Source organism: Sus scrofa, chromosome 2, assembly GCF_000003025.6.
Source record: "Sus scrofa isolate TJ Tabasco breed Duroc chromosome 2, Sscrofa11.1, whole genome shotgun sequence".
NCBI classification, from domain to species: domain Eukaryota; kingdom Metazoa; phylum Chordata; class Mammalia; order Artiodactyla; family Suidae; genus Sus; species Sus scrofa.
Genome location: NC_010444.4, coordinates 116,517,499 through 116,543,515, shown reverse-complemented (window position 1 = coordinate 116,543,515; position 26,017 = coordinate 116,517,499). Strand labels below are relative to the sequence as shown.

General features: G+C 43.7%; 1 protein-coding gene across 3 annotated transcripts in view; it reads right to left on the bottom strand.

Moving 5' to 3' along the window:
• The window catches only part of MCC (mutated in colorectal cancers), a 462,268-nt gene that overhangs the window by 205,105 nt on the left and 231,146 nt on the right, over positions 1-26,017 (bottom strand). The window lies entirely within an intron of this gene.

Below are 26,017 nucleotides of genomic sequence, written 5' to 3'. Positions count from 1 at the left end.
TGATGCCATACACAGACCAGCTTTGGCATCCGGCTTCTGTAAGGCACCTTGAAGGCACCATGCAGGATGGGTCCTTTCTGCTGCTCCAGCCTAGAAGCCTCTGCCCAGCCCTTTGCCAGCCTGTGAAAAGCCCAAAGCTGAGCCCACCCTGTGCTAGCACCTGGAGTAAACAGTGGCAATTCTGCCCCTCGGTCCTGCAGGACTGCCCAGCATACCCAAGTTGAGGGCACTGGAGGCTAGAGTCCTTCTGTCCAAATATCTCATTGACAGACAGGGAAACTGAGGCCCAGCAAGAAGATGAAGGCACTTGGCCAAGAAAGGCAGCATCCAAGCTCTGCAGAGCACCCTGGACTCCAAACTCCTCACCCAGTGTACCTTCCTCTGGCATGGGGTGCTCTTCTCCATCTAAGTGGAATCCCTATTTCCTGCCCATCTGTCAGTGTGTATATATGCACCGTATGACCATAAATTTATCTTAGAGTACATTCTTCCCCTGGCTGGATGAAAATCATTATTCCCTATCTTTCCTGAGACCAATTCTTTTCCAAAAATTTAAACACTCAGGCGCTCTGAGGAACCCTGGCCATGAACCCTTCTGAACATACAAAATAGGTAAATCAGGTAATTAGTTTATGAATCCTTCTTAATATTTTTTCAGCTCCTTATGATTTCCATGAGCTCTTTCTCATTTGATCCTCACAACAGCTCTGTGATGTAAGCAGGGCAAGGATTACGTCCCCAATTTATGTGGTGCTTTAGGGAGGGTAAATGATTTATCTGGGGCCACAACAAGGCTGAACCCAGGTCTTCCTTCTCCATTCATTCAAACTAAGAGTCTACTACATACCAGGCAGGGTGGTTGAAACTGAGTAGACAAAGATGTATAAAACAGTTCAAATTTTCCAGGAGCTAGCATTGAGTGGGCAGATACACACACACACACACACACACACACACACACACACACACACACACACACAGCAAAGACATGAATTCAGGGGGTAGAAGCTTTGGAATCAGACAGACTCACATTTCACACTAGATTGTACCCTTTACTAATTAAAGCCATGGGCAAGCCTCTGCAGACTACACTTCCTTCAGCTCACAGGGCTGCCGAGAAAATTAAATGAGATGACAGGTGAAAGATGTGCGGTACAGGGTCTTATTGAGTGTTTGCTCAGTGAGTACTACCTGTTTTAATGAACATGAACACAGCACAATGACAGAGACAGAGGATGGCCTTTCCTGGAGCACGGTCTGGGGACACCCACCCCGGGTTTCAGAGAGTGTTGCTGGAGGAGCTGACTCTTAGAGAATGGCTTTAATAAATGGCTTGTTCATATAAAAGGATCCATCTTTTCATCCCTCTGTCTACATGCTCATCTAGTGCCCACTGTGAGCACAGCGCCTCACAAACGATTCTCAGCAGGGCTCCCTTGAATCAGGAGTTTTCCTAGAAGGCTTACAATGTGAGCTCATTTATAAAAGTTACACTCACATGACTTTTGAGAGTTATACCCACTGGATGAAATGGGGCAAATCAGTGGTCCATTCTGACCCTAGCTACTGGAAATAAATACCTAAGAACCTCGAGAAAATGACTTTTTTTTTTTAAAACAGTACAAAAAAATCCTTCCCCCAAAGGCCAAAGAGAGGGGCCAGCTGAATGAAGGCCCTTCTCTCAACAGAAGCAGAGCCCAGGAGATAAGAAATTAGTGGTGTTTGACTTCCTTTGGAGGAGAGAACTGATGTGGCCAAATGCTTCCTCACGGGCAGCATCTGCTCGCTTACCAAAGGTGGCAAAGACAACAATCCCACTATCTCCACTTTGTGCTATGGTTTCAACCTCCTCTCCATTCATCCCCTTTGCCCCCTGTTCCTGGTAGTCAAAGGACCCAATGTGGATGAAGCAGAGATGCAGCCAAAGTGAAATAGCCAGTGAACTCTCTTTGGGTAAAAGAAAAGAAAAAAGTTCTGCTGCTAAAGATACAAGAAAGAAAGTTCACCAAATATAATCCGCAAGCTGGATAACTAGCTTAAGTCAATCCTCTGCATAGCAAAATTTATGAGCAGGAGGCTGGCATCTAGCTGTCCTTTACCTTGATGGACAAGACTGATTCCTTTCCACCAAGTTTCTTTTTCTATTTTTGGTCTTTTTAGGGCCGCACCCACAGCATATGGAGGTTCCCAGGATAGAGGTAAAACTAGATCTGTAGCTGCTACCTATGTCACAGCCACAGCAAGGCAGGATCCGAGCCAAGTCTGCGACCTACACCACAGCTCACGGCAATGCCCGATCCTTAACCCCCTGAGCAAGGCCAGGGACTGAACCCACGTCCTCATGGATGCTAGTCGGGTTCATTAACCACTGAGCCAGGATGGGAACTCCAATCTACAAAGTTTCTTAACCTAGTGTGGAAGGAAAACTACCATCCTTCAAGACACCTGGCAGCTATTTACAGCTGGCCTCTTAGATGGCTCATCCCTGTCTCAGGCTGCTGCCCTTATTTAAAAAACAAAACAAAACAAAACAAAAAAAACACATAATAAAAGCCATTTACAACAAACCCACAGCAAATATAATATGCAATGGAGAAAAGCTGAAAGCTTTTCCACTAAAATCTGGAATAAGACAAGGATGCTCACTCTCACCATTTTTATTCAACATAGTATTGGAAGTCCTAGCCACAGTAATCAAACAAAATAAATAAAAAGTATCCAAATTGGAAGCGAAGAGGTAAAACTGCCACTCTACGCAGATGACATGATACTATATATAGAAAACCATAATGACTTCACACAAAAACTACTGGAACTGATCAATGAATTCAGCAAAGTAGCAGGATACAAGATTAACATTCAGAAATTGGTTGCATTTCTATATACTAACAATGAAATATTAGAAAAGGAATACAAAATACAATACCTTTTAAAATTGCACCCCCAAAAATTAGATATCTAGGAATAAACCTGACTAAGGAGGTGCAAGACTTACATGCTGAGAACTATAAAACATTAATCAAGGAAATTAAAGAGGACGCAAAGAAATGGAAAGATATTTCATGCTCCTGGGTTGGAAAAATTAATATTGTTAAAATGGCCATATTACCAAAGCAATCTACAGAGTCAGTGCAATCCCTATCAAATTACCCATGACATTTTTCACAGAACTAGAACAAACAATCCAAAGATTTATATGGAACCACAAAAGACCCAGAATTGCCAAAGCCATTCTGAGGAACAAAAACCAAGCAGGAGGCATAACTCTCCCAGACTTCAGGCACTATTACAAAGCCACAGTCATCAAGACAGTGTGGTCCTGGTACCAACACAGACATACAGACCAAAGGAACAGAACACGGAACCCACGAATAAACCCGGATTCCTATGGTCAATTAATCTTTGACAAAGGAGGCAAGAACATAAAATGGGAAAAATAAAGTCTTTTCAGCAAGTATTGCTGGGAAACCTGGACAGCTGCATGCAAAGCAATGGAACTAGAACACACCCTCACGCCATGCACGAAAATAAACTCAAAATGGCTTAAAGACTTAAATGTAAGACAAGACACCATCAAACTCCTGGAAGAGAACATAGGCAAAACATTCTCTGACATCAACATTACAAATGTTTTCTCAGGTCAGTCTCCCAAAGCAACAGAAATAAGAGCAAAAATAAACCAATGGGACCTATTCAAACTGACAAGCTTTTGCACAACAAAGGAAACCAAAAAGAAAACAAAAAGACAACTTATAGAACGGGAGAAAATAGTTTCATGTGATGCAACTGACAAGGGCTTAATCTCTAAAATATACAACTTACACAACTCAATAGCAAAAAAGCCTACAACCCAATGGAAAAATGGGCAAAGGAACTGAAGAGACATTTCTTCAAGGAAAACACACAGATGGCCAAGAAACACTTGAAACAATGCTCCGCATCACTGATTATTAGAGAAACACAAATCAAAACTACCTCACACCAGTCAGAATGGCCATCATTAATAAGTCCACAAATAGCAAATGCTGGAGAAAAGGGAACCCTCCTGCACTGTTGGTGGGAATGTAAGCTGGTACAACCACTATGGAGAACAGTATGGAGGTACCTTAGAAAATTATACATAGAACTACCATATGACCCAGCAATCCCACTCTTGGCCATATATCCAGACATAACTCTACTTTAAAAAGACACATGCACTCGCATGTTCATTGCAGCACTAGTCACAACAGCCAAGACATGGAAACAACCTGAATGTCCACTGACAGATGATTAGATTAGGAAGACGTGGTATACACACACAATGGAATACTACTCAGCCATAAAAAAGAATGAAATAATGCCATCTGCAGTAACATGGATGGAACTAGAGACTCTCATCCTGAGTGAAGTAAGTCAGGAAGAGAAAGACAAATACCATATGATATCACATATCTGGAATCTAATATATGGCACAAAGGAACCTTTTCACAGAAAAGAAAATCATGGACTTGGTTGCCAACGGGGAGGGGAAGGGAGTGGGATGGATTAGGAGCTTGGGGTTAATAGACACAGACTATTGCCTTTGGAATGGATTTAGCAATGAGATCCTGCTGTGTAGCACTAGGAACTATGTCTAGTCACTTATGATGGAGCCTGTTAATTTGAGAAAAAAGAATGTATGTGTAACTGGGTCACCATGCTGTACAGGAAAGAGTTGACAGAACACTGTAAACCAGCTATAATGGAAGAAAATAAAAATCATTATATAAAAAAATGAAATAAAAAGAAAAATGGGCAGAAGACCTGAAGAGACATTTATCCAAAGAAGATATACAGATGGCCAATAGGCACATGAAAAATTACTAATTATTAGAGAAATGCAAATCAAAACTACTAAGAGGTACCACCTCACACCTGTCGGAATGGTCATGATTAACAAGTCAACAAACAACAAATGCTGAAGAGGATATAGAAAAAAGGGCACCCTCCTACATTGATAGTGGGAATGTAAATTGGTACAACCACTATGGAAAACAGTACAGAGATGCCTCAGAAAACTAAATATAGAACTACCATATATGACCCAGCAGTCCCACTCTTGGGCATAAATCGGGACAAAACTTTCCTTGAAAAAGATATCAACACAAGATACCTGCTTTTGTAGGCCGCCAGCTGTAGCTCTGATTGGACCCCTAGCCCGGAAACCTCCATATGCCATGAGTGCAGCCCTAAAAAGCCAAAAAAAAAGAAAAAAGAAAATATAACACTCAATCATGTGTCCACTAAGTCAGGTGGAGACTGTATGTTACCAATCTTATCACTGCTGACACAGGTGAATATAAGCATGGACACATTTTTATAAGCAAAAATGAAAGAAAACTCTTGATACAGCCATTTATAAATGAAAACACCATCTGCTCCTCTCCACTCATCCTTTTTTTTTTTGCGGGGGTGCGGGGTGCAGACTTGGTGTTTCTCTTTTAAAAAGGGGTACGTAAGATAAATGCAGGATCTGGCCAAAATACAATGACCCAGGCAGTAGATGCTTTCCCGTAGGAATGGCCACAGAAGGAGGAGAGTGGCCGGGGATCAGCTGACACCAGGAGCGACAGTCTAATGTTTGAAAGTGGCTCCTTTGCTGTTCTGAGTGCAGTGGTGTCCTTGAATGAGAAAAAACATAATTTGCTTTTTTCTTGACAACTTAATATAAAGCTCCTTCCCAGAAGAAATTTCTCTGCCAGGTCTTTACAGTAAAGTTATTGCCGCCATAAAGGTGGTCATGTACCCAAAGCCTAAAGGAAATCAGGCTAGGTCTCCAATGAGGTGTATAGCTTCTGTCATCTCCCTCTTCCCTTTGTAGTCTTTATGGGCTCTGTTTGCAGCAACCCCGTGGAGTTGCCTTAGGCACTGGCTGATGTTTTACAGCTTGGCTGAGGCACAGCGTGACCGAGGGGGCGCCCGTGATATATGACAATTGGGAGCAATAACATTTGCGGAATGAAAATAATTTTTGAAGCCTTACTTTCTGTACTTCTGAAGCATTTTAATAAGTCTGTTCTTTATGATTTCAGGTAAACATGTCAAGTCATCTCTAAAATCTGAATGAGTTTCGTGCGTGTGGAGTAATGAATTGCTTAGAATGCCAATCCTGGAATAAAAGAGCTTGTCAGGGTACCTAGACTCCAGATGCAGAATATAACCTTGCTCTGTTGGATATATAGCTTCCATAAAAACCCTGGGTCTAAGAGATGATATTTTGGGACAGCAATTTAAGAGGCCGTCTATATCAATCCACTTCTTGAAGTATTTCAGGATCTGTCCTAGGAGAAAATTAGACCACTGTAGGACAGGAGACCAGCATAGGAACTTGACCTGTGCTGTATCCCTTAACCCCTCAGAGGAGGAATTCAGGATCTGACCTCTGAATTTTAGAGTGAGTTGGAATATACAAGAGTATTAAGAAGTCCATGTGTGGGAGTTCCCATTGTGGCTCAGTGGTAATGAACCTCACTAGTTTCCATGAGGATGCGGATTCAATCCCTGGCCCCCCTCAGTGGGTCGGGGATCCGGCATTGCCGTGAGCTGTGATGTAGGTTGCAGAGGAGGCTCGGATCCTGAGTTGCTGTGGCTGTGGTGTAGGCTGGCAGCTGTAGCTCCAATTCAACCCCTAGCCTGGGAACTTCCATGTGACTCAGGTGCAGCCTAAAAACAAAATAATAATAATAATAATAATAATAATAATAATAATAATAATAATCCATGTATGGATTTTTGTAGCCATGTTATTGGTGACATTGCCTTTGAATAATGTCACGGTGACCTCTATATTTCTTGAGGTGAGAGGTACCTCTTGAAAGAACTGAATCTGTCTGGAAATGGACGTGTTTTTGCTTTCTATGTGGTATTCTGTTAGCTAAAATTTCTGTGACTTCCTCTGCAAGGTTAGCATTACCTTCTTACAGCACCAATTGTACTTGTCTTTTTTTTTCTTTGTATGGCCACATGTGCGACATATGGAAGTTCCTGGGCTGAGGGTCAAATTGAAGCAGGAGCTGCCAGCCTACGCCACAGCCATAGCAACATCAGATCCGAGCCACGTCTGCAACCCACACTGCAGCATGGCAACGCTGGGTCCTGAACCAACTAAACGAGGCCAAGGATCAAACCCACATCCTCACAGACACTATGTGGGGTCCTTAACCTGCTGAGCCACAATGAGAACTCCTGTACTTGTCTCCTATGCTCAGAAGGCTTGCTTTTTTTCACCTCACATTTCAGATGACAATGACAAACTTTTCCTGTCTCTTTTGGCCTCCTTCCCTCCCCTCCCCTCCCCTTCCCATCCCTTCTCTTCCCATCCCTTTCCTTCCCTTTCCTTTCCTGCCACAGCATGTAGTGGGCTTGCCACGGCTTGCAGTATTTTGTGTGGAGCCCTTAGGATTTTCTATATATAGTACCATGTCATCCACATACAGTGACAACTTGGCCTCTTCTCTTCCAATTTGGATATGTTTTATTTCGTTTGTCTGATTGCTCTGGCCAGGACTTCCAACACTATGTTGAATAAAAGTGGTGAGAGTGACTGGAGAATAGACCTGTGGTTGCTGAGGAAGAGGAGGAAGGAATGGGATGGACTGGGCATTTGAGGCTAGTAGATGCAAACTATTGCATTTGGAGTGGATAAGCAGTGAGCTCCTGCTGTATAGCACAGGCAACCATATCCAATCACTTGCGATGGAACATGACGGAAGAAAATATGAGAGAGAATGTTTAGATATATACGGCCGAGTCACTCTACTGTACAGCAGAAATTGACACAACATTGTAAATCAGCTATAATTTAAAAAAAATTAAAAACATAAAGGCTTACACTTCAGACAGAAGATCAAGTCTAGGCAGTCCCTAAGCAGGTCTTGATATAAAACTCACTCTAATTAAAAGGTGTAAAAAACTTAGAAAATATAATCTCAAAATTTGTCTTTAATAATATTTGGTATTGGTGGAAGAGAACAGTTGGAGATTAAACTAAAATCACCATTTCAAAGGAATCATACCATATCGGGGTGGGGTAAAGGGGACAGTGTTTCTTCTCATTTGGCATTAGTAACAGATAGAATAAAATTTATCATTTGTCCTTAAGAGAGTCTAATAACCTAAGGGAAGTTCTGAGCTGTGTGTCGAATGGTCTAGTGTTGAACTGGTTGTCTTACATTTTGTTTCCTTTGTTTCAAGCCATCCCTCCCTTCCAGTGCTCTGGCTCAATCAGAGCATAAGGCAGGCCACTGAGGGCCATAGGCCGTGATGCTCTTGCTCTCTGCTCCTAGACTTGAAGAGCCATTTAGGGCAATTTCAGCATCACTCTCCCAAAGTGCATTTCCACAGCAGTTTGCCATGTCTCTGTGCTCTGTTTTAGTCATTTCATGGAGTTTTTACAAGTGCAGGATGATTGCCTGAAGACAAATTCAGGGGAACAGAAAAAAAGAGGAAAAAGCAGAAATAATCTGCTCCTCTTGGAAAAAAAAGCTTAGTCCAAAGGAATCTGGTTAGGTGCTTTGCATTTAATAGATTTTTTTTCTCTCTCCCTCTCTCTGCTTCCACCCCCCTCTTTTCTCCCTCCCTCCTTCCCATCCTCCTTCCTTTTTCTTTCTTTCCTTTCTTTCTCTCTCTCTCTCCCCTCTCTTTCCTTCCTTCCTCTGTCCTTTTTTTTAAAGATTTTTATTTTTTCTATTTTTATTTTTTAATTTACAATGTTCTGTCAATTTCGGCTGTCCAGCAAAGTGACCCAGTCACACATTCTTTTTCTCACATTATCCTCCATCATGTTTCATCACAGGTGACCAGATATAGTTCCCTGTGCTATACAGCATCATCTCATTGCCTATCCACTCCAAATGCAATAGTTTGCATCTATTAACCCCAAACTCCCACTCCCCCCCCAAACGGCAACCACAAGTCTGTTCTCCAAGTCCATGAGTTTTCTTCTTTTCTGTAGATAGGTTCATATGTGCCATATGTTAGATTCTAGATATAAGTGATATCATATGGTATTTGTCTTTCCCTTTCTGACTTACTTCACTTAGTATGAGAGTCTCTAGTTCCATCCATGCGGCTGCTGAAGGCTTTGTCAATTAATTCAGTGGAGGTTAGCAAAGAGTTCTCACTGTGAAATCCATGGTGTTTAAGATCTGTGTATTGGCTAGAAAAATGGAATAGGCACTCCACCCAAGGATGAAGAAGCTAAGAGAGTTTGAGAAGCCCAGCCCAACCTTACTCTGTGCAATGGCGCTCACAGCCTGACTGTATAACAATCCTGTGTGAAGCCATTGGCTTGGAGGCATCCTATCACCTGACCCTGACTAGGTTAGCCAAATCCCACCCTCAGAAATGTCACATGTGCTTCACAATGACTTTTATTTTTATGGATGCACCCACAACACATAGAAGTTCCCAGACCAGGCCTTGAACCTGAGCCGCAGCTTCAACCTATGTCAAGGCTGCAGGAAGGCTGGATCCCTTAGCCCAGTGCACTGGGCCAAGGATTGAACCCACACCGCCACAGCAACCCAAGCTGCTACAGTCATATTCTTAACCCACCACACCACCGTGGGAAATCCTTTACAGTAATTTTTAAAAATTTATCAATTTATTATTATTATTATGTCTTTTTGCCTTTTCCAGGGCCGCTCCCGCAGCATATGAAGGTTCCCAGGTTAGGGGGTCTAATCAGAACTGTAGCTGCTGACCTACACCCACAGCAACACAGGATCCGAGCCGCATCTGCGACCGACACCACAGCTCACGGCAACAATGGACCTTAACCCAATGAGTGAGGCCAAGGATGGAACCTGCAACCTCATGGTTCCCAGTTGTATTCGTTAACCACTGAGCCACGACAGGAACTCCAAAAATTTATTTTATTGAAGCATAGTTGATTTACATCATCGTGTTAATTTCTGTTGTACAGTAAAGCGATTTAGTTATGCATATATACCTTCTTTTGCAGATTCTTTTCCATTATGGTTTATCACAGGAGATTGAATATAGTTCCCTGTGCTATACAGCGGGACCTTGCTGTTTATCCGCTCTATAGGTAGTAGTTTGCATCTACTAATCCTCAACTCCCAATTCGTCCCTCCCTCACATCCTCCCCCTTGACAACCACAAGTCTGTTCTGTGTCTGCTTCAAAGTAATGTTTCATGTAAGGTATTATCAAAGCCTCTGCAAGTTCAGAGAACAGACTTTTCCCTGCCTACTTAAGCAATGAAGTGTTTGCACACACAGCAGGCTTTGCAGAAGACACTCATCTACCTCAGCTATTGGTTTTTGTCAATATCCACCCAACCCCCACTTAATTAAACATAACCAAATTGGCTTAGGGGACCTCTAGACATTTTGAACACGGACATTCATCACTGCCAGCCACCATCAGGCACAGCTCCATGTCCTGACTCCACTCTGGGGAAGGGCACAGAGAAGGCTTCACACCATTCTTGGAAAGTATTCAACTGCCACACGTGGCCTGATCTTTTCAAACCAAAAAAATCCCACAACGCCAACAGCGTCACTTAGCATTCTCAGTTGTTACATGCATGCAAACAGAACAAAAATGAAAGCATCTAAATATAACCACCCTTATTTTATAATGCCAATATTCAACCCCCAAATCTCCACCCTTTCAGGCAACAGTGATCTCTACCTGCAGTTTCATTCTCTCAACTCCCAGCCCATTTCTCCAAAGATATGAGAGACTGCTCTGCCTCCGACTCATGGACCACCATTTACTGCATGCCAAGACACCGTGCCAGGCACAGAACACACAGCGACAAAATCGAACAAGCTCGAGGGGAGACTTTCAAGCACTTTCCAGGTTGCACAGTTTCTGAGGCGTCAGTCCTCCAACTGCTGCTTTTTTAAAGAAAAGGGCCAAAAAGAAACCCACCTTGTGCATTGCTTTAATCTACCCTCTTTCACGCCAGCGCTCCCTTTCGCAGCCAATTCTGGGTTCTCTTTACTGTTGATGGACTTCACTCATTTTTACTCGTTTACTCCCCTCAAACACGGCTTCTCTGTCTGTAGTGTCCTTCTTCCCTCTGAAGTGTTTTTTTCTGGCATTTTCAAATTCACCTTGCTTTCCAGTGAAAACGTCCCTTGACCTGTATTTTAGAATAATCCACCCCAGATTGTTTTTATAAGATTATGATAACTGCAATCGCTGCTCTAGTTTGCCACTTTATCTAGGGTCTCTGCAAATGTACTGAGAACGACACACCCAACTAACTCACAGAACGAGGAATCAGCATGAAAATAACCAGAGGCTTCAAGGAGCAAAGTTATTGGGCCAATAAGATATACCACGAGGTATAAGAATATGAAACAGAAGGCGAACACTGCCCTAAGAGTTACACAGAGCTACAGAGGCTTGGAAGGGAGAGATAACAAAATCTCATGTGCAGAGGCCGTGTGAAATGCAAAGCCTCTGGTCTCACAGCATTCACGGCTTTCAGTAAGTGCTCATAACCACTGCGATATTTCAGGCAGCTCGTGGCAAGTACTGTCTTAAGAAAAATATATAGTCATAAAAGGAGGACAACAATGGAGCCTGAAGAATGTGTGGGGCCTCACGAAGGAGGGAGGCCTTGTGCCCAACAAGCTGCCCAGGGACTTGACAGCCTCGCATCAAAGCACCTCGGAGAAGAAAGAGAAGGCATGCTGAGGTCCTTTGCAGGACAGAGAGAGGGTGGGAGGGATAAGCGTGTTCTGATGCTGCCTGACTCAGATGCATGGTCCATTTCTAATTCTGGACACGTGTGCTCTTTCACACACACTCACTGAGCCAGCAACTTCTCTTTGTCATCCTGTCACTCAGGGTTCTGTGAAACGCTACTCTGTCCGGAAGAGGACACACCAGCTAATCCTTAAGTTCTCTGGAGTGCCCGAGCATTTCCCTGCAGGGTGCTTCATTTATTCCCCTCCCCGCCACTTCCTAAGTCGGCCTCATTCCTGGGGCACAAAACAGCACCAGGGACCAAGGCAGCCAAGTGAGAATTTGTCACTTTTTTTTTTTTTTTTTTTTTTTTTTTGCCGTGCTATTATCTCTCCTGGGTCCCGCCTCCTACCCTGTCTCCACACTGCAGACTTTCAATGCAAGTCCACACACAGTGGTGTGAATGCACAAAAGCACAAAGCCACACACCAAGCAGCTTCTGCTTCAGTCCTGAAAAGCTCCCCGGGCTTCAGCTGAGGTCCAGTGTGCCCCTAGTCATTCTGTCCAGCTTGCTTTCAAAGCCCACAAAAGACGGGAGCAAAGAGCTGAGGACGAGAGGCGCCACCACACACTCAGTGCTCTGCTCAGCAGTCCCTTCCTGTGGGCCACATGCACACAACTTTGCTCCATCAATCCCCTAGCTTGACCTCCCACGCATGTTCATGTTGCCCTTCCACAATGGGTGCAGTGGATACAAGGGTGAATCCTCAAGTAATGTAGAGTCAAACTCAGGAATCGAAGATACGAACACTTAAAACACCATGGGACATGTGCTAGAACAAAGGCAGACACGAGTGTCTATAGCACCCTAGGTGTGTTCCTTGACTCTTTCAGCTTCTCCATCCAAACACCAAGGTTATCGTTCCTGAACCTCACCTGTCAGTCTGTTCTTCTGCTCCACCACTCACTCAGTAAGGTCATGAGCATCTCCCTCTCCGACACTTCTGACTGTTCTCATCATTTCTCATCTCAGCTCCCTCAAGCCATGCTCCACAAGGAGGCCAGGTGCATGTTTCGAAGTTCAAATTCGATGTGGTTTCCCCCCGACCCCTAATAATTACAAAATGATCAGCCAATGGATCCTTACTGCCAGCAAGATAAAGTCCATATGGTAACGCCATGTGTAACCCTTCCATCTGCCCATGCCTCACCAGCACCTGGCTGAAAAACTCAGTGTACATAGTACCCCCACGTCACCATGCTCCATCTGGCCCCAGGACTCTGTACATAAACCATTCCCCTCCGTTCAGAAGACAATTCCCATTTCCCCAAGCCCCTCATCCTTTATTACCTAGCTGTACTCAGTCCTTTAAGTTTATGGGCAGATATCATTTCCTCCAGAAGCCTTTGCTGACCACCTTAGGCAAAACTCCTTTTTTTTTTTTTTTTTGCTTTTTAGGGCCGTACCCACAGCCTAGGGAGGTTCCCAGGCTAGGGGCCAAATTGGAGCTACAGCTGCTGGCCTACACCACAGCCACAGCCACACAGGATCCAAGCCACATCTGTGACCTACACCACTGCTCAAGCAATGCCAGATCCTTAACCCACTGAGTGAGGCCAGGGATCAAACCCTCAACCTCATGGTTCCTGGTCTGATTCGTTTCTGCTGGGCCACGAGAAGAACTCCCTAGATGCCTCTCCTTTAAATTCCTCCTGTAAAACTTATGACCTTGTATTATAATTGCTTGTTAGCTTATCTCTTTCCTCCACTAGACAGCAAACCACTTGGGGGCCTAGAGTGGAACCTTACATAGAGTAGTCTCTTGACGTCTGCTAAAAATAAGGAGTCATGAGGACAGGAACTATGACTTTATGTCTTTGTCCTTAGCATAGTGCCTGACCGATGCAGGCAATGGTTGAGTAAATGGAAAGTCTGGAAGGCTTCTTACACGAAGAGATCATCCGAGTGTTTTTTATTTTTTTTTTGTCTTCTCTAGGGCCACACCTGCAGCACATGGAGGTTCCCAGGCTAGGGGTCTAATCGGAGCTGTAGCCGCTGGCCTATGCCACAGCTATATAGGATCCAAGCCAAGTCTGCAAACTACACGACAGCCACAGCAACGCGAGATCCGAGCTGTGTCTGCAACCTACACCACAGCTCACGGCAATGCTGGATCCTCAACCCACCAAGCGAGGCCAGGGATCAAACCTGCAACCTCATGGTTCCTAGTCGAATTCGTTAACCACTGTGCCACGATGGGAACTCCAAGGTCATCTGAGTCTTGAAGGAAAGGAATCATGCTGTCCGTGGTTGTCACCTTGGAAAGATCCTCATCTTAAAACAACTGCCAAGCCCACCCACCCATAAACCTCACCCTTCCACATCCATCATGACTACAGAGACAGGTCCTGCCTTCCCCAATATGGGAGGAAGGACAGGTGAACCTTGAACAATACTAGTCTGAACTGCGCAGGTCCACTTCCATGAGGATTTCTTCAATAGCAAATACAACACTACTACTCAGCCTGTGGTTGGCTGAATCCAAGAATGCAGAACTGTGGATATCAAGGGAGATGGGTGGCTATGGAGGGCCCACAGTAAGTTATACGGGGAGTTTTGACTGCATGAAGGGTGGGTTCCCCTGACCCTTGGTTGTTCAAGGGTCAATGATACTTCACTTTGGTACCACCAAAAGACCGCCAAGCTGAATTGTTCAGATTAATTTTTATTTGCGCAAGGGAACTATGGACAACTATTTGTCACTGTGACTCAAATAACAACACAACTGGTTTCCAGACATAGAAGACAAACTTACGGTTACCAAAAGGGTGCGTGGGGCGGGGGAAATAAATTAGGAGTTTGGGATTAGCAGATACAAACCACTATATATGAAACAGGTAAACATAAACAACCTACTGTATAGTAGAGGCAACAATCAATATCCTGTAATCAACCGCCATGGAAAAGAATATGAAAAAGAGTAGGTATACTTGGAGTGCCTCTGCGGCACTGTGGGTTAAGGACCCAGCACTGTCACTGTTGCAGCCTGGGTCGCTGCTGTGGTGCAGGGTCAATCCCTGACTCTTTCATATGCTGTGGGTGTGGCCAAAAAGAAAAAGAACATGTATATATATGTATAACTAAATCACCTGACTGTACAGCAGAAGCTAACACCATATTGTAAATTAACTACACTTAAAAAAAAAAAAAAAAAAAAGACCTGGTTTGTGATGCTGTCACAGATGTTCAAGAGCAAGAACAGTGTGAAAAGAAGCATTCATACTCTTACATCAATAGGATGTTGGCATTCCTGCTGTGGTGCAGCGGAAACAAATCCAACTAGGAGCCATGAGGTTGCAGGTTCGATCCCTGGCCTCTCTCAGTGGGTTAGGACCTGACGTTGCCGTGAGCTGTGGTGTAAATCGCAGATGTGGCTCAGATCTAGTGTTGCTGTGGCTGTGATGTAGGCTGGAAGCTGTAGCTCCAATCAGACCCCCTAGGCTGGGAACCTCCGTATGCTGTGGGTATGGCCCTAAAAAGCAAGCAAGCAAACAAACAAACAATATATATATAGGATGTTATTGAAATCACCTAATGGCAGCAACAACAAAAAAATGAATACCTTGAAGTTTACGCTTTCCCCAAACTCTGGTCATATTCAACAAGCATTCTGCCTGTGCGCTGTGGATAATATATATTCTCAGACTTTCAATGAGAGATCAAAATTTTCTTCAGTTTCAACTACTTCGACATCTTCGGAAACTAAGTACCAACCACCTTACCACCCCCACTGGAAAACCAAACCACAAATAACAGTATGCCTGCTGGCCCCCAAACAGGTGGCCATAATTAGGACTCCATTTAAAAGTAAAAATAAGCTTTCAAACCACATGACTTTTTCTTTAAAACACAAGCAATTTATGCACCATCCACTTAAAATGTGAACCAAACTTCCATCACAGTCACCTGTCCCTTCACTACCACATGGCCTCAGTTACTATCCCAAGCCCTAACAGAAGCCACCATTTAGTCATTTGACAAATACTTACTATAGGGACAAGAAAGATCACACTAATCTCTCCAAGGAGCCACCAAGTGCTTTGTTGTCCAGTCAAAAGTATTCCCTTCTGGTCCTGTCTTGTTGGTAACAAACCCTTTTTCTTCCCCTATTCCAGGGGTCATGGAACTATGTCACGTAAGACAAATCTAGCCCACTGCCTGTTTCTGTAGCTAAACTTTTTTTTTTTTTGCCTTTTCTAGAGCCACTCCCACAGCATATGGAGGTTCCCAGGCTAGGGGTCTAATTGGAGCTGTAGCCTCTGGCCTACGCCAGAGCCACAGCAACTCGGGATCCGAGCCACGTCTGCAACCTACACCACAGCTCAGGGCAACGCCAGATCCTTAACCCACTGAGCAAGGCCAGGGATCGAACCCGCAACCTTGTGGTTCCTAGTCAGATTCGTTAACCACTGCGCCATGACGGGATCTCCTGTAGCTAAACTTCTATTTGGAACACAGCCATGTCTGGTCATTTACGTGGTGACCATGATTGCTTTCACTGCCACAATGGCAGTTTAGTCGCTATATCAGAGACCATACGGCCCACAATGCTTATAGCTTATATTTTCCACTTGGTCCTTTGGAGTAGCTGGCTGAGCCCTGCCCTGTGTGTGGTAACTTTTTCCTGTGGGCTTCCTTCCCACCTCCATGAATGTACCGCCCCAGGCTTTTGTCTTCTGTTGCCCAGTGGAGGTGGAGGCTGGTGCTCCGCAGAATTCTGTCCATCACCTTCTCACTGACACGCCTCCCTCCCACCATCACGGCTCCCATGGCACCCAAACATCCTCTACCACAAACCTATAATGTTACGTGCAAGATGCTTTATCTGCCCCAATAGACTAGCTCCTTGAGGACAGAGTCCGCCTCTTTCAGCCATAACTCAGCATAGCTCCAGGCACACGGCAACCATTCAAAAAACATCAAGTAGGCAAATGAGAGTTTACAAGGTGTTTCAAAAATATATTCAGAGGCTCTGGAGAAAGTTCCACTGGGATCTCTTGGGAAAAAACAGCATTCGATTCATGAAGTTTCTCTTCTTTGTGTTATCAGTTTTGACCTGTCTACAGGCAGCATGGGTAACAAAGCAGAAACCCCGAGTAGGGGAATTCTCATCTAAGCCAGAGTTCAAAGTCTGAACGTGCCATTTACTAGCTGTATGATTTTAGTTAAGATGCCAATTCTCAGAGCCTCGGCTGCCTCATCTGTAAAATGGAGATAACAGGTGGTTGTGAATCCAAGAATGTATGTAACACATCTACCACCTTGTCAAGCAATTTCAGTGTTCAATACATAGCAGTATCCTTTTTATGGACAAGTTGTGCTTTAAGGCTCTAAGCAGAATGGCAATGAATGTGGATGTAATTGACATCTCTGTGTTAGGACATCACACTAGCTTTTCATAGCAGGAGCCCAGGTTCAGGTGGTTGTTTCGTATTTTATATTATAAAAACAAGTGCTGGGTCTTCAATGAATAATTACCCTTCAAAATAAAGATCAAACTCTAAGAGAGGAGTGTTTCCCTCTCCCCATGAAGCTCCAGTTTAAAAATATTAGTGCTGACACTAAATAGAAGCATCAACAGACTGTTCTGTAAATTGCCTTTTCCTGATAGACTTTATCAAAACTTGCTGCTCCAGCTGTAACACATAGCTTAAGACTCAAGCGGCAAACTTTTTAAATTTTATTTTTAAAATTTTTTTTCTCTTTAGGGCTGCATCTGCGGCATATGGCAATTCCCAGGCTAGAGGTCAAATCTGAGCTACAGCTGCTGCCTTATGCCACAGCCACAGCAATGCAGGATCCCAGCCGAATCTAAGACTTAAACGAGAGCTCACAGCAACACTGGATCCCTGACCCACTGAGTGAGGCCAGGGATCGACCCTGCATCCTCATGGATACTAGTCAGATTCGTTTCCACTGAGCCACAAGGGGAACTCTCTCAAGCTGCAAATTTTTAAGCGTAGATATTTTGCTAACCAAAACAACAATATTGTGTGAATGAACTTTTAAGGTCTTACTATGGCAAAGGTATTTTTTCCAAGTTAATGAATACATGTGAAACTTTTTCTTTCTTTAAAAGTAGAGGTTATTATGTCGCCTCCAGGATGGAGATACTTCAGTTCTGCACGTGTCAAAACAAAAAGAGGGAGTAATACCATTAAATTCACAGAAAGGAAACACACAGCTATCCCCCCAGTATATTAAAATATTTGGAGCGGCTGGGAATTAAGGGTCGGGGGAGAGTAGAGTTTTAAGCTGATTAGGGGAAAAGCTCTGCCTTCCACCTATATCCTTTAATTGATGCTCTGGCTGCCTCATGTGACTATGATGGATAGCCAAAGCCCTGTCATTTATCTTTTGGAGTGAAACCAGAGAATTCAAGCAGAGCCCACTGAGCATTGCTTGTAGAAGTGCTGCTCCATCTAATCCCAGGAGAAAAGAGAACATTGAAAGGTCAGAAAGGACACAGGCTGTGTGTGTGTGTGTGTGTGTGTGTGTGTGTGTGTGTGTGTGTGTGTGTGCGCGCGCACATCACGCCAAGTACTCCTCTTCCAACTCAAACACATTTTGGTGGGGGGTGGGGGGGTGTGCTGAGGAAATAGGGAGTAGACCCATGAGACAGAATTCTTCAGCATATTCTGCAGCTTGATCTGCCCGGGGCTAACCAGACTGTGCACAGAGTTGAAGTTGTTGAGAAAGGAGTGACAACTCCTAACCAAGCGTCCAGCTCCTGAGAAGCAACCAGGAGGAGGGTGGGGAGATGAGTGACAGGGCCCTCCTCCCAGCTTCTCTTACTCACCAACCTGACACTGGCTGGTCCACGCCTCCTCTAGGATACAGGACATTCAACGTGTATGCTGGGTAGGTGGATCTGTACCCTGGCTTTTTACAATTTTATTCTTTCTCATCTCTAACAGCTGCATCTTCTTAACATCTGCTGGGTAGTTCTGTCCCTGAGCTGAAAGGTTGGGGGTTGGGTGGAACAGAGTTTCGGGAGCAGAGTGAATGTCAGACAAGGGCAGAGGGCAGAGGGTGATTTACTGAGTGCCTCTGCTTTCTCCTTATTACCGACGCTACCATCCACTCAACCAGAAGGGTAGAAGGTAGGTCAGAATAATCAGTTAAGTGCATTAGGGGTTTTTCCCCTTCTTTCCTACAAATCCCATGAGCAACGAATGAGAAAACGCCTAGAGGTAAAAACGAACTTCATGACGTCAAAGCATAGGTGCATTGTGATATATCCAGGTTAAAAAGTTTTTAAAAAAGAAGAAAGAAATCTCAAATAAGTTAGGAAGCTTTTTTTTTTCCACACTACAAATGAACCCACTACAGAATTCATTTAGAATATGAATGGCTTCTCAGGCACTTAAAATAATTAAACATTTGATTTGCGGTATCTTCTGTGCAAGTCGAGATGTACTTAGATGCGAGGAAACCTCAGTTTAGCTCTTTGTAATAAAATCTTTAAATGAATAACTACCCGTCAATAAAAAAAGGCAACATTCAAGAACCAGCTTTGGAAATAATCTAGAACGAAGATTATCCACAGAAATTCTCAACAGATGATGGATAAAATGTAATTAGTGGGGATTTGTGTTGATGGGAGGAGGACAGAGGGTACTTTAAAAATCTTCCTAAGAGAGAAATGCAGCAAGACAGCAGTTTGGAAATTGTTCTCTGCCTCCTGAAAGTGTTTATAAGGTTTCTGAAAACAATAAGGGATTTGCTGTCAAACTTGGAATAAAATGCCTAAGGAAGAAACCTGTTCATTGCTTTTATCTTTGTGGCAGTTTTCAATGTTGGGATGCTGAAAATTTCATTTGAACAAAGAGTTCTGTTGCCAAATAAGTCTGGAAGCTATTGTTTGGAAGGTGCCGTGCAGTCTGTGCACAGGAAGGTTTGCGGAAACGGCCCCTGGCAAGGAACTCGCCCCTGAGGCCTCTCCTCGGGGCCTGAACTCCTGCTAGGATTTGGCTTCCAACAGCAAGTTACTAGCATTAAGGATCAACTATGAAAACACACTAAGGATCAGCTGTTATATTTATCCACAAATTTACCTAGAAATAGTTTCAGCACGATATTTTTATTTTCAAAAAAGCCTATTTGAAGAAATGTGAGGTTAAAACATGAGTATCTCACAAAAGATATCACTTCTCACTGCATTAGTCATAGCACATTATTGACAGCCACATACTCATTATTTTGAAATTTTAGGAGCTTCCTTTGGGGCTCAGTGGTAACAAAGTATGCATGAGGGTGCGGGTTCGATCCCCTCTCGCTCAATGGGTTAAGGATCCGGCATTGCCGAGAAAGGTGGTGTAGGTCGCAGACGTGGCTAGGATCTGGCATTGCTGAAGCTGTGGGGGTAGGCTGGCAGGTGCATCTCCGATTTGACCCCTAGCCTGGAAACTTCCATATGCTGCAAGTGCAGCCCTAAAAAGCAAAAAAATAAAAAAAATTGCAAAAAAATTTTAATAAGCAGTCCCAGCTGGGGAACAGTCTAATGAATCCCTGTGTACCTATTTTCTCAACTTTGTATATGGCTGAAATTTTCCACAACAAAGACATTATTTTAGGTCTCAGAAGGCCAGGTAAATACAGTTAAGGGCTTAACTTCATGTCCCTCAAACCACAGTCCAGAAGGTTTGGTTCTGTTGTGATAAAGGTACTGAGCCCTCTTCAACCAGCCAAACTGACCTGCAGGACAGTTCTTCTTGTTCTTTTTTTTTTTTTTTTAAATTACTTAATGAATTTTATTACATTTATAGGTGTACAACAATCACCACAACCAAATTTTACAGCACTTCTTATTCTTTTTCTTATACCCCTTTCTGCTCTATACAATGCTTTTGGGAGGAACCTTGACACACCAGAACAAAAAACTGGTTCAGCGCATGCTCCCGGTTAGTGATTGAAACAAAGCCAACCCTCCTGATCAAGAGCTCTCTGGTCTATTGCATTTCACACGAAGGCTTTAAAAACAGCAACACCCAGATCCAGAGACAAAGTGACTGAGGTCATTTCCAGCAGAAACACAGAGGGACGTTATTAAATAGAATCAAAATCTATAAATAATTTGGTTCAGCAATCACTCAGGTTTCCTTAACCTTCCTCGACTCTCTGAATCAGGCAGGAAAACAAACTGGAGTGGCAATGTGACTTGGAGAAAACATCTGCCACACCAAATGGGTGAACAGGAAAGCTAAGAAATGTGAAGCCGTGTACGTGAAGGCCAACACAACGCTGTCAGTCTGGCTTCTAGGACGCTTCAGGTCTGGTTTACGCGCCTATAAAAAGCCAAGTTCGCCTTCACATGATTAAGGCCCTTCTGGGCACAAAGGTGTACAACCCTAAGGTTCTAACTATTGGAGCTCAAAACCAGCTCTGTTTTTAGTTTTTCTTCCAGAAACGAGTCTACTGAAGACAAGTAGAGGAGCTGAAAAGGAAAGGTGGTCCCAGCCAGCCTTCCTTCATGTGAAGAGAGAAAGCTGAGACTGTAGAACTTACAGCAGTTTTTCACACCTTTTCCTAGTCTGCTCTCCTCCACACCCAACTTTATTTTTGAAAGAAATTCATTTTGGGAGTTAATTAACAAGCACCTATTATAAGCAACAATGTATTCTAGACAATGGACAAGATCAAAGAAATACTGGATCTTACTTTTTGGTTTTGAGGCATAATAGTTCCCCCCCCCCACCACACACACACACATCCCTGCATATATTTTAAGCAGACAATTAGAAAAGTTGACAGAAGTTCCCATCGTGGTACAGTGGTTAACGAATCCGACTAGGAACCATGAGGTTGCGAGTTCGATCCCTGGCCTTACTCAGTGGGTTAAGGATCTGACATTGCCGTGAGCTGTGTGTAAGTCGCAGCTGTGGCTGGGATCCTGCGTAGCTACAGCTGTGGCATAGGCTGGTGACAACAACTCCAATTAGACCCCTAGCCTGGGAACCTCCATATGCCGCAGGAAGAGGCCCTAGAAAAGCCAAAAGGCCAAAAAAAAAAAAAAAAAAAAAAAAGTTGACATATTTACACCTCTGAAACAATTGCCACAATCAAGAGAGTGAACATATCCAATGACCCTCAAAAAGTTCCCCTGCCTGTTCCTGCTTCCTCTAGGCAATCACTGATCTGCTTTCTGTCAATAGAGATCGGTTTGCATTACTATCGTTTTTTATAAATGGAATCTCATACGCTCTGCACTTTTTTTTTTTTTTTTTTTTTTTGCCTAGTTTGTTTCACTCAGCATGATTATTTTGAGATTTATCCACAAGGCTGCATGGATCCATAGTTCACACTACTGAGTATACTTTACTGTGTGGCTATTACACCCTCTGCTTATCTATTCACTTGCTGATGGACATCTGGGTTGGTTCTTGCTTTTGGCTGTTGCAAATAAAGCTGCTGCAAACATTCATGTCCAGCTGTTTGGAACAAATGGATGATACAGAGTGTGTATGCTGAACATTTTAAGAAACTGCCCAACTGCTTTCTAAAGCGGTAAGCAATACTGGTTGCACAACAGCGGGGTATCAGAGCCCTGTTTCCTCCACGTTCACGCCAATCCTTGTCCTATTCAGTCTTTTTAGTTGTAGTCATTCTTGTGGGCGTGTAGTGGGTTCCGGGCTGCAGAACACACAGAGATTTAAGGACTGTGGCATGCTCAGAGAGCAAGGAAGCTCCATGCCCTACATATCCCTTCATCGGGCTAATGATTCCTATCCTTTGAAAGCCTTTATAATAAACCAGTCATCTGGTGAATAAACTGCTTTCCTGAGTTAGGTGAGCCAGTCTCACAAATGGACCAAATCCAAGACGGGCATCATGGAAACCTTTGAGTGACAGCCAGTCAATCGGATGCACAGAAAACAACCTGAACTTGGGATTGACCACGGAGGGCAGCCTTGTGGGACTGAGCCCTTAACCTGTGGAGTCTGATGCTGTGTCTGGGTAGACAGTGTCAGAATTGAGTTGAATTGTAGGACACCCAGCTGGTGTCTGAGAAATGCTTGCTGGTGTGGAAACATCCATACATGTGAGATTTTGGTGCGGAATTGTGCTAGGGTAGTTTGGAGGAGTCTTCAGGGACAAGCCCTTGGGGTTATGACCCCTGAGCCAATGAGAGGCTGCAAAGAGAAGGCAGTGAAGACAAAGAAGATACATTCTACCCATCACTTCAGTGCCTAGGGCTCAGATATTTTCCTACAAATCTCAGGTAGGAGGGCTGTGCCAGGCCAAATAGGAGGATGTGAGGAGGTCAAAGCATGCATTGCAGGCAGCCAGGACTTCACTAACTGGGGTGGGGGCACAGGTATAACAATGGATGCATAGAAAAACCACCAGCTGCAGGGGCAGCTTCAAGTGTGAAACAGGAAGTGCAAGAAGATGGGGGGTGGAGGCAAGCAGGAGGCTTCTCACGGAAGGGCTCGTGTGCCCATGAGCATGATCTGTTTTTGAAACATCCATTACCAAAGTTAAAACTCGGGATTCACATACAAATTTGGGTTCGGGGCTTCTCTTACGATGACGGGACCATACGGAGTCCATGATTCTCAGAGTTGAGAAGCATCTGTCCCCCTTCAAGCCACCCTACTTCACCAAGGTCCACCCCCAACCTGGGCCCTTGAGGGGGCATTTGATAATGGCACTGAGTATCAAATCAAGTCACTCTGGTGGCAGCACCAAGCCTCCAACAGGACAACTGGTTGAGAGGATGGTATAAGGGATGCAGCAGCTTGTATGAGGGCAGTGCAAACAGGACCTGGAAAGGAAGGAGGGTTGAGATTTGTTTTTTTTTTAACCATGGATTAAATGGATTCAGTAGAGGGAGGAGTCAAGGTTCTCTCCCTAGAAAACCGAATGGCAAAGTCCTCGGTGTGGGTAGAATGGTTTTTCGTACCTGGCTATGAACCGAACATTTTACCACATAAGTATTTCATTGCCAATACATCTTGCTTGAAAAGTGTCACTCCTTGCAAGCCCCCCAATACTGGCATTATCAGTGGGTCCCTAGGGCAAGGACTGCTGAGGTCTTCTCAGTGTGACCTCCATCTCCTTGCTCTGCTGCTATACCAACAACACTTCCGGACAGCTTCCTATGTACCAGGTACTATTTTAAAGTTTTTTACAAACAATACCTCAAATCATACTGATAGCAATTCTTGGAATAGGTAGTGTTAACATGTCTATTTCACAAGTAAGACAGTAGAGAGGTTAAGCAACGTGCCAGAAGACACATGGCTAATAAGTGACAGGGATGGAATTGGAACCTAGGCAGTCTGACTCTAGGTAGACCACGTGTTCGTGACTGTTTTTTTCACAGTGTACTTGAATAATCTATAACTGAGAGACTCTGAAAACTCAGAGTGTAAAGCAACTTGACAGGTGAATGAGCTGATCATTTCCACCCACACACTACCCCTTCCTTGGTACCATCTAGCCCAGTGGTCTCTGTACCAGGCTCATCCGTGAAGAACCATTTGCAAGTACAGATCTCGGTTCCCTAAAGATGACACTGGAGGGTGGAGGAATCCTCTCTTTTGTACCATGCCCTGGTGAAGCCTCAATGCTCAGATGGGGAGTGCTGGATCCACTGTGGCAGCCCATTCTTTCTGAACAGCATATGGGACGTCTACATCTGGCCAGTGACAACCTCATAGGTTCTTCCTATAAATCCTGCAAATTGGATGGATCAAGCAACGCATGAATCCCCAAAGACGTATCTAATACCATCCTCATGTGAATGCACTTTGAAAACTTCAAGCCGGCTATCAGCACACCTCCTTCAGGCTTCTCTTCTCCAAGTTACTTTTGCTCTATGGATAGGGCCCTAAACCAATGTGATAGTCAAGTCAAATTCTATTTTCTCTCCAACATTATTATCATACATGTTTAATCTCCTTTTTTCTTTTTTCTTTTTTTTTTTTTTTTTTTTGCCCACACCTGCAGCATATGGAAGTTAGGGTCAGGGATGGAATTCAAGGCACAGCTGCAACAATGCTGGATCCTTAACCCACTGTGCCAGGCAGGGGATTGAATCTGTGCTGTGGCAGAGACACCACCAGATCCTGGCCCCACTGAACCATAGTAGGAACACCTTTAATCTCTACTTTCAATTGATCTTCATTAATTTTCACTTCTAACATTTGGGTTTTAAGCTTCATTGCCACTAGTCTAATATTTTAAATAATTTAATGATCTCGAAAAGATTTGGAAATATTTATACCAAATCTTTTTATAGATCATTCAATTCCATCTCTATTACCTGTTCAAATGCACAACTTTTTATAATGGAATATCCTTTAAGTAGGGGTATACCTATACAGAATTTCTTCTTTTACCCTTTATTTCTTCATCTCCACCTTCTTTTTAAAAGCCTGCTTTTTATGCAGTGAATGCATGGAAACTATTTTTCCTTATTCCAAGCCTGAATTGGAGGGGATTAAAACTGAAAATACCTGTTTTCCTTGGAGGAACTATCCTTCTTTTTTTAAAGAATTTTCTAATGGTGGTATACCTTTGAACTTTTTTTAACATCACTGTTGGAAGAACAGAAGCTTTTTAAGGCGCTCAGACTCAGTAAACAGTATGCTTTCTTCTGTGTAAATTCCAAAAGTTCCACCACTAATCCAAAGATCAGCTCTTCAGATGGGAGTAAATAGAGAAAAAACCTAACTGAAAGGTCATCAAAAGAACCTTCCTAAAGTACAAACAGTGGCCATGTGGGGTTGCTACTAACTTCAAATCTCTTAAAGATGCAATGAGGTACGTCTATGTACACACTCCCTTTCATAGAAACAACTTCAACCAGGGAATAGCAAGAAATTCCTTAAGAAAAGTTTTTGTCAGAAATCAACTGTATGGGAAAGTTAGGCTGAAAATTGAACAGAAGGTGGTAGGATGCAAGAGACTTAGAAGTGGTGGCCCTACACCCAGTTTGTAGAAAGAAAAGAAGAATGAAACCACACCCACAAGGGCCAAACAACCACCAATGTATCTGCACGGAACTGTATTGATTTCCCTAAAGCCTTTATAAACATTGCCTAATTTGGGGATCACCTCTGAGATGCGAATTTACACGTTCATACACAGAATCAAGGATGCCAATATCACCAAGCTTGTCATTATCTGCATTTCGACCTGGCCCAAGTATAACTCTAAACCTTATATACCTTCCCCTATGTTCCATGGCACTAACATAATCAATGAGTTTCCATCTAAAACTCTTGCCCTTGATGGGTTCGGACTGCCACCAATCCAAAGA